The sequence below is a fragment of the Mus caroli genome, unplaced genomic scaffold, assembly GCF_978045245.1.
Source record: "Mus caroli unplaced genomic scaffold, Mus_caroli_1 scaffold_18, whole genome shotgun sequence".
Taxonomy (NCBI): domain Eukaryota; kingdom Metazoa; phylum Chordata; class Mammalia; order Rodentia; family Muridae; genus Mus; species Mus caroli.
Window position 1 is genome coordinate 89,066,053 of NW_028227273.1, and position 9,660 is coordinate 89,075,712.

The window sequence follows — 9,660 nt, forward strand, 5'->3', positions numbered from 1 at the left end:
CAGAGGGCTGAGGTGACAGGAGCCCAGGCTTCCCTTCCCCCACACCTCTAGTGTTGTCTGTTTGGCGGCTATTCAACATTTTGTTTGGGGGAAAAAGTCCTTGGATAATGTGGTGTGAAAACCACTGAGCAATGGAAAAGGTTTTGCTTCCATGCGGTGTGCTTCGGAAGTGCCCTTCCTTCCTTGTTAGCCTTACCACTTAAAATATGCCATCTTATGAGCCATTCCAACAAACACCAAGGGCCAGATGAATAATTTCTTATTTATGCTTTTTTTCAAATACCATCAATGGCATGTCACATTTAAGTTCGCAGAGAGGAATTATCAAATACTTTAATAACTATACAAATATTAATATTTGATATACAGGCTCTCATAATGTGGCTTAATCCCAGTTGGATTGATAGGGTGCTAAGTGGGAAAATCCTGTTTAGACAGTTGGAAGAGAAGGTGGAAGTGTTTAGTCAAACAAGCTGGATGGTCTTGTCAGCATCAATCTGATAGCTATTTGGTATCATTTAATCTTTGCCAAAAAGACTTTTGTCGAGCAAAGGAACAACCAGAAACTTGGGTTAATCCTTCCTATTTCTCTTTTGGTTCAATTCTTCCAGCTCTTAGTCTGTAAATGATCCCTTGGCCTGCTGGTTAAAACAGATTTCCTTTTCACTGTTACATCATTAAGGTAAAACAAAACTCAGCAGTGGCAGGGGAAGAGCATCCCTCAGGAACCGTCACTATGCGCAGAAGTGGCCCTGCCCTCCCTGGACCACCCTCTAGGAAACAACTGTATTGCTGCAGGTGCCCTAGAAGTTCAAGGAAGAGTGTCTGCTCTCCACAGCCTGGAGTGGAGCCATTTCTTTTCTTTGGTGACAGTCTGCAGGTTGTGCCCCTCCCCATCTCAGCAGGGTGATCATTTAACCAAAGAGCTCCCTATCAGTTCTCATTCTCTCCTTGTTTTCTTCCCAAAGTTTCTGTTTTTCCCTTTGACCCTGAGACACCCATTCCATGGGAAAGGCTCTTCGAGTAGAATATCACTGTGGCTGTGGACATTCCAAGGCTTGGAGTACAGTCACCTTCCTTTGTCCTTATACATTTCTGCCTGCCTCTCCCCTGAACCCCCTAAGGTCTTTCCCTGGAGTTCCCCTTGGGAAAACATCTGAGTCCCTCCTCCCTTCACTCAATAGCACCTGCCCAAGATTTGGAAATATGGTAGTACTACCATAACACAGGACAAGTGTGTGTGGGTAGATTGGTTTTATGAGAATGCAAATTTCTAATGCTGCACTTAACATTTTTTAAAAATTCCTTTTTCCTTATGCATATGTATGTGTGCATTTGATACTGTGGTACTGGGGATTGAACCCAGCTCCTCTGCAGTAAGCACCATTAACCCCCGAGAGGCCCTGCCCCCAAATGATACACATCTTAAAATGAATTTTGGAAACATGTATGTTACTGGGAACATGAACACAGGACAGTCTCAGCACACAATGGGATTCTTCTACAAAACAGAGGGAGACATCAGTGAGAATTAATTGCTTTCTTTCAGATCAACCTAAGTCAATCTAAATTGTTCAGATTGTTTGACCGCATTACATGGCTTTTATGGTAAAGACACTACAGAGTTTCAGCCAGCAGCCTTCTGAGTCTCTCTCTCTCTCTCTCTCTCCCTCTCCCTCTCCCTCTCCCTCTCCCTCTCCCTCTCCCTCTCCCTCTCCCTCTCCCTCTCCCTCTCCCTCTCCCTCTCCCCCCCCCTCTCTCTCTCTCTCTTTCTCGATACTGAAGTCAGAATGTCTGATGGCTTAGAGACTTGCAAAAACAAACAAACAAACAAAAAACCAGACAGATGACCAGATCTCAGCTGGTGTCAAACTTGCAGGATTGCTCAAGGGAGAAGGGCCCAGGCTGGAGCTGTACAGGAGAACATTCTACAAACAACTCCTGGCTTCCTCCACCCAGGTCTCATTCCACCTGGTTTCTCAAGAGCAGATCTTTTGGCCAACCTTAAGCTCAGTGGATCGGTAAGGCAGGAGGCTGAGTTCCAGTTGCCTTTGCCCTAATTTATTGAGGCCTTTAAAAGTAAATAAATAAAACTTTGAACTCAAAAGCATCTGAAAGCTTTATGAGTGAGATATGCTACTTGCCTTCAAGGGTATCAAAGATCTCTGGAATTAAAGTAATAAAAAAGAAAGAAAGAAAGAGAGAGAGAGAGAGAGAGAAGGAAGGAATGAAGAAAGAGAGAAAGAAAGAAAGAAAGAAAGAGAGAAAGAAAGAAGAAAGAGAGAGAGAAAGAAAGAAAAGAAGAAAGAGAGAGAGAAAGGAAGGAAGATAGGAAGAAAGGCTCTGTAGTTGCAGAACTAGAAAGCTGCCCAAACTGGAAGCAACTGGTTCTTGTAGCTTATTAACTTAGGTGGGGGCAGGCCAAGCACGGAAGTCTCCAGCTCTGCCCTTGTCTTTTTCTAATGGAGGATTCCCCCTGTTTCTGGGCCTTTAATCGGCCCCTGTTCCTTCGGAATCCAGAAACAACCCTTTTCCAGGAAGGCCAGGGAGAGGAAAGGGGAAGCTGGAAAGGGCTCTTGAGAAGCAGTAGGAGAGAAAACAAGGGGTCAAGGGGACCTCAGCTATTACAGGTTCACTCTGGAATCTGGGGGTCTGAACGGCAAACCAGGCAACTTGTGTGGTGACCTGTGTGAGCGGAACATGGCCCTCACAAAGCCCTTTCTTTTCTCTCTTTAGAGAGATGGACTAGCACCCCCTTATCGGCTGTGAGCACGGAGGAGCTCCACGGGGGCGGAGTGCCTCGCTTTGCTTGTAGGTCTGGACCCGAGATTCCTGTGATAAACTGGAAAACAATTCAGTGCGCTTCACTGTTAGATGCGGCTCTTTCAAAGGCAGGGAAAAGGAGGCCCTCAGGAAAGAGCTGTCTGGTCCAGCCCAGGCATAGAGGCTTCCAGACGTTTCCAGGGGCCGAGCTGCTTTCCCTTCTCCAGAGAGATGGCCTGGCTTGTGCACTCATGCAAGACGCTGCTAGTAAGCACTTTTCATGGGAGTGTGTGTGTGTGTGTGTGTGTGTGTGTGTATGTATGTGTGTATGTGTGTGTGTGTGTGTGTGTGTGTGTGTGTGTCTGAGACAGAGAAGAAGATAGAGACTGAGACAGACAGACAGAAACACGGGGCGTGGCATGGCGTAGCGTGGCGGGGAGAGGAGGGAGGGAGGGAGGGAGGGAGGGAGGGAGAGAGAGAGAGAGAGAGAGAGAGAGAGAGAGAGAGAGAGAGAGAGAGAATATGAACCCCCTTTGCATGCAGACCTGCAGTGACCATGTAAGGAGGAAGGAAGTGTGCTGGAGATGCCTGTTTCTGTACCTGTGTGCTCAGCTAGGGCCAGGCCCTCTGCTGCCAAATCCCTGGGGGAGCTGACACATGAACTAGTTTCGCTTGTCCCCTGCACCTCCTCCAGCAGGAGCAGCAGGCTAGGCGGGGAGAGGTGACAAGCTGTAAGGCCTTTCCTGCCAGAGCCCGCCCCTCGCAGGCCTGGCGGTTTCTCTGCAAAGGAAACGTTCAAAACTCCAGAACGTGGCATGGGTCTTCCCTAGCATGTGTGCCTGTCAACAAGTCACCAGTGTTGGAAGAGCTAAGGGGAATGTGTGAGTTGCAGGAAGCCCACGGGAGACGTTCCTGGAGAAGGCTGTTTACCAGGAGGCGCATGCTTGCTTCCTGGTCCTAATTAATGTCAGTCTTGGTTACTGTGTTCGCCTTCTTGGCGATCTTCTTAGCTCCATGCAATTCCGTGCTTCAACACACCGGAACCATTGCTAGCTGTGCTGAGGAGGTAAAAAGTCCCAGATTTTAAAGAGATAGCTTTTAACCAAAGGATTGTGGCAGGTAGGCGGCAAGTTAACTATCCAGGCTTGCAGACAGAATGGAGACCTTGTAACACCTGCATGAGGTCCTGTCTGGGCAGGGATCCTCATGCTGGAGTGTTGCCCTTTGGGGACAGATGGCCTTTTTTTTTTTGTCCAGGAAGAGAAAACCCTGTTACACAGAGGATGGAGTGATTTATGCAGACTGCAGTTTAAAGGGCATTTCGCAGCCCTGTGGAATGCAAGAGGCAGCAGGATTTGAAGGTACAGTATACTCAAGGGCACGTGTGGAATGCACCAAATGTTTTCCTTTCCTACTTTGAAGCAAGTTTCAATCCATTTCACTGACGAAACCGGTTAACCGTGTGCAAATGTGTAACTTACCAAGGCTCCATGGAAGCAGTGACTTCTCTCAGCACTTGGGATCTGGTGTTGGAATAAACCGGCCAATGCTGCCTTCTACAGAGTAAATGTCTTCCTTTAGTTCTCACATTTAAAGAGATTGTATTTTGGAGGGAGGGGAGACCATGCCTTAATTTTCCTTCAACTGGAAATGATTATAATAAAATATTTGCATTGGAAATCGTTTCTATTTTATAGAAATTAAGTTTTCTCTTTTGGAATTCACGGGTTTGGGGCAAAGTAAAACTGCAATATACTTTAAGTATTTCAGGGACCAGAGGTTAGTGGTTAGGAGCATGCTTTTCCAGAGGACCAAGTTCAGTTCCCAGCATCCACTTGTTGGCTCACAACTACTTGTAACTCCAGCTTCTCGGGATTCAACACCCACAGGAGCCCACACAGCTCTGCACATGGCACACGTAAGTTTATACAAGTTCATGAACACAAAAAACAAAAATAAATCTAAAAGTATCTCAAAAGTTCATGCTTCAGTGAATTGCATCTCTAGTGGCAATTGATTTAAAACTTTGATTTCATTATAAACACTCCTTTTTTATTATGAACTGTTTCAGGCATACCCCCCCCCCCGAGAATTATATAATAAACCTCTGCGCTCTACCCAAGAGGTAAAGTGTTATAAGTGCAACTGAAGCTCTTACCCCTGTGCCCCCCTCTTTCTTTCTTTTCTTTTCTTTTCTTTTTCTGTTTTGTTTTGTTTGAGACAGAATTTCTCTGTGTAGCCCTGACTGTCCTGGAACTCACTCTGTAGACCAAGATGGCCCCAAACTTAGAGATTACCTGCCTCTGCCTTCCAAGCTCTGGGACTAAAGGTGTGTGCCACCACTGCTTGACAAGGCACACTTTCTAAATCTAGTCCCTTCCTCACCGTTCAGAGATAACTATTACCCTGCATTCAGAGTTTATTGTTTCTGTGCATTGAAAAAAAAGTCATGGGGCTAAAGAGATGGCTCAGTGACTAAGAGCACTTCCTACTGTTTCAGAGCTCATAGGAGATGCTCCAGCCTTCTCTAGCCTCAGATGATGCCATACTCACATGCGCACACATAACATACAGAGATATATAATTAAGCATAACATGTCTTTCTTTTTAAAAAATTACTGCTTATACATAAACACACAAATTTTAATATAGATTTGATATTTTATAATCATTTCCAGTGGAAGGAAAATTAGAATGTGTGTGCATATGTGTGTGCATATGTGTGTGCATGTGTGTGTGTGTGTATGTGTGTGTGCACAAAACATTTATCATGTGGTGCTGATTTGAATGTTTCCAACCTTTCTACAAATATTACAGCTGTATTTCATAATTGCAGATACAGCCATCTCTGTATATGTTTATATATCCCTATATATGGATATTGTATATACCCATATATCCTTATATCTATAGCTATATGCTATATTGGTTACAGGAACTCTGTTTCTTTCCATTCAGTCTCTCTCTGCTGGCAAATCTGCTGTCTAGACATCTAAGTTTCTCTTGATGGATGTTATTTGCTCTGATTTTTTCTCCAGCATAAACAAGGTTGGTGTGAACTCCCTTGTCATGTCTCATTGTGCTCAGGACTGAAAAGATTTTGGAATTTCAAGCATAAAAGCTGCTACTAAAAAATGTTTGTTTCAGCCGGGCAGTGGTGGCACACACCTTTAATCCCAGCACTTGGCAGAGACAGGCAGATTTCTGAGCAAGGCCAGCCTGGTTTACAAAGTGAGTTCCAGGACAGCCAGGGTGATACAGAGAAACCCTGTTTCAAAAAAAACCCAAAACCAAAACAAAACATTTTTTTGATGCCAGCTATGGTGGTGCATGCCTTTAGTCCCAGCACTTGGGAGACACAGACAGGAGAATTCTTTCTGAGTTGGAGGCTGACCTGGTCTACAGAGATAGTTCCAGCACAGCAAGGGCTACACAGAGAAACCCTGCCTGAAAAACCAAACCAAACCAAAGCAAACCACCACAACAAAACCCAAACACAAAATGAAAATAAAAACATTTTTGTTGCATTTTTATTTTGTGTTTTGTGTGCATGCATTTGATTGTGTGTGTGTGTGTGTGTGCAATTCAGTGGAGTTCAGAGGACAACTTTCAGAAGTTAGTTCTTTCTAATACCATGTGGGACTTGGGGAGGGGGTGGGGTGGAGTAAGCTCAGGTCACGTGACCCGGAGGCACATGATTTCACCTGCTGCGTTGTCTCACCAGCCCCAGATCCTCAATTTCGAATTTAATATTATATTGTGAATATTTTACCATATCACTAAATATTCCTTTTAAAACACTGTGTTGATGGTTGCAGATTCGATCACAGCCAGGCCATTTCTTTGGTTTTTTCCAACCTCTTAAACATGTAGACGGTGATTTCCACCACTCTCACTAGGAAAGCTCTGAAGGACGACAACCTGGTTCTAAACAAAAGCACTTCTTGATCATCTTCACAGCCATTTTAGTGGCTGAATCAATTCTTTCGTTGCCGGAACAGCTAATATCTCAGGATGCAATAAAGGCCTTTACATTATTTTGTGTGTGGGTACACGTATACATACAGGTGCATGTGGTTCTCAGATGTCATCCTTCAGGGCTCCTCATTGCCTTAGAGTTTACCAAGTAGGTTAGGCTGGCTGGCTCACTTCTCCCTGCCTTCCCAGTATTGAGATTACAAGCACCTTACTGCCCTGTTGCGGATTCAGTGACTGACCTTGGATCTACATGTTTACCAAGCAAGCAGTCTATAGAACGAGATGTGTCCCCAGCTGGAATTCCTTGCTTGGCTTTCAGGGGCTTGGATCTGACTGGGATGGCAAAGGGAAGGGGGAAAAGAAACAGGGACATGGATGTAGAGAGAATCCCTTATGTACTGTGTGGAAGCATCACCTGTCAACAAAAAGCTGATGGCTTATTGGATGAGGCAGGAAATAGAAGGCGGGACATCTAGGAGAGAGAGAGAGAGAGAGAGAGAGAGAGAGAGAGAGAGAGAGAGAGGAATTCTGGGAAAGAGTGATAGCACAGGATTTTATCCTGGGCTCAGAAGAGACAGGCAAACTGAGGAGAGGTAAATAGCTATGTGAAAGACAGAGTCTAGAATAAACAGATTATATAAGTTATGAGCTAGTCTGTAGATGAGCCAAAGCTTATGGCCTAGGCATTTATTCATAAATAATTAAGTCTCAGAGTTGTTATTCAGGAACAAAGAGCCTGGGCAGAAAAGTTCATGGCTACACTTGGAGGCATAGAAAAGCTGGGGTTGGGTGGTCTGGGATCTTGGATGGAAAAACTGTAGCATCCTGGAAGCTCAGCATGTTTATTACAGAGAGTTCGACAGAGAGACAGGATTAATGCACACAGCTGACCGAGAAGCCATGGTTTCTTTGGGGTAGGGGAGGGTTTGCCATTCTTCCATGAGTCTGACATGACTGTGCCCATGTCATTCAGAGCCTTTCACACCTAGGGCTTTCTTCCCTCCCCACACTCAGCTCCTTTAATGTGATGTTCAGTGGCCTTCCTGCCAATACATGGGGTAGCTACATCATTTTCCTGACTCAGGTGACCAGGTGTTGCAAACCCATTGTTGTACACTGCTCTGTTCTTTCAGCTGTCACGACAGAGCTAAGCAGTCCATCGCAAGCCCATAACAAAGGATTCAACTATTTCACTTGAGTTGCTTTATTTAATGACCTTGTTTCTCGAGTGTTGATCACTGTTGCTTTCATTGTAGTGATGGTTAGACAGAGGGAGGGAGGGCTGAAAAAAATCCCTCAGGTTGAAATCAATGATTGACAGATCCATGATTCAATAAAGTGGACTTTTCCCAGAGCCTGCTCACTTTCTTTAAAATCACTCTCTCTCTCTCTCTCTCTCTCTCTCTCTCTCTCTCTCGCTCGCTCGCTCTTATCAGCTCAATTTAAACTTGTGAACATTGTGACATTTCAGTTCTAAATACTTCAGAATTTTCACACTTTAAGTAATTTAAGATCACCTAACATACAGTGTGTGTGTGTGTGTGTGTGTGTGTACATCTCCTAAAAGCAGACACCTTGGATTTCAGTGTGCACACTACTTTACTAGGTAATTCTAGTTGTTTCCTAACAGGCTTTTCTTTCTCACCCAGCCCCAGTCTGTGTGAGACATCCTTGGTTTTATATTCTCATTCACGCTGTGTACTGTTGGAAGAGTTGCTGATCTGATGAGGTTCGAAATGGCTTGCATTTGCCTGTTTGTTTAAGAGCTTGAACTTATGAAACTATTCTTCTCCACCCGTATGAAAACTCCTGCTCACTTCTGGTCTTCATTTAAAACAAAAACAAAAACAAAAATAAAAACAAAAACAAAAACGGGTTGTTTGTCTTGCAGACCTTTCTCTTCAAGCTGGAAAGCCGTACGACAGATTCTCACTGCATCCTGATTACGCAGTGACTCTGTCTCCCTAGCAAATGGCCCGTGGAGAATGAAGGAGAAAGCAGGAATGCCCTCCTCAAAAGTGATTACGTGGAAATTTGGATTCCAAGGATGGAGAGGGAAGCATGTGGCTTTGTGCTGAGCTGTGTAATACGTCAGGGCTCAGAAGATACTGTGAGACAGATAACAGAGGCAGCAGCAGGCTCTATTTAGAGAAGAGAGATGAGTAGAATTCCATGTCCTATGGTCCACCTGTCCTGTCTCCAGGTGTTGACATGTAAATTATGAGCCCAGTCACAGGCACCCTACGTGTGCTTCCTTGGCCTTTCTTCTGGCCCTGTAGACAGTGGGCTGACTTTGGTCACCAGTGCTGTGACTCACTCCATTTCCACCCATCCTGAGCACAGAAAATCAATAAGAGCATCATTTAAAAACTCACCCGAGGCCTGAAAAGAGCCTGTTACAAGACGCTGGGACTGGAATAAAGGAGCCTCAGCGTTGGGAGGTGTCTGGATGTGTTGTTATTTCCCTCCCTGTGACTCAAAGAGATCCTGTCTGTGGCTGTGCACTTTCGGTTGCTAGTGTGGAATTCAGCCTGGGCTGTTCATCTAGATTTTTTTTTCAGAAACCACACAAGATGGACTGCGTAGGCTTATTTGTGCTGCAGTGTGAGAAAACTTGAAAAGAGAATAAAAGTATGATTAATCACCCTTTTTTTGTCCCTCAGCATATCCATGTTAAAGATTTGAACTCAAAAGTACAAGTCACTTTATGGTGATTTAAAGCAGTTTCTGCTGCTTACCTGTGCCACTCAAAAAGAAAGTAGGATTTTGTTTGTTCATGTTCATTTTTTTATTTTTAAATCTTTTTAAAAAAAAAGATTTATTTATTATTATATCTAAGTTCACTGCAGCTGTTTTCAGATACACCAGAAGAGGGTGTCAGATCTCATTACAGATGGTTGTGAGCCACCATGTGGTTGC

General features: G+C 44.4%; 1 long non-coding RNA gene across 3 annotated transcripts; it reads left to right on the forward strand.

Moving 5' to 3' along the window:
- Positions 1-3,449: 3,449 nt before the first annotated feature.
- LOC115029750 (uncharacterized) lies at positions 3,450-9,151 on the forward strand. 3 transcript variants are annotated; one of them, XR_015045870.1, is made up of 3 exons: positions 3,450-3,829; positions 4,021-4,124; positions 8,633-9,151. It is a non-coding gene; the product is annotated as an uncharacterized LOC115029750 (long non-coding RNA). The 3 variants fall into 3 exon arrangements; XR_015045869.1 differs by lacking the exon at positions 8,633-9,151 and having other exon boundaries at positions 3,450-3,882; positions 4,021-4,443; XR_015045868.1 differs by lacking the exon at positions 8,633-9,151 and having other exon boundaries at positions 4,021-4,443.
- Positions 9,152-9,660: the final 509 nt, after the last annotated feature.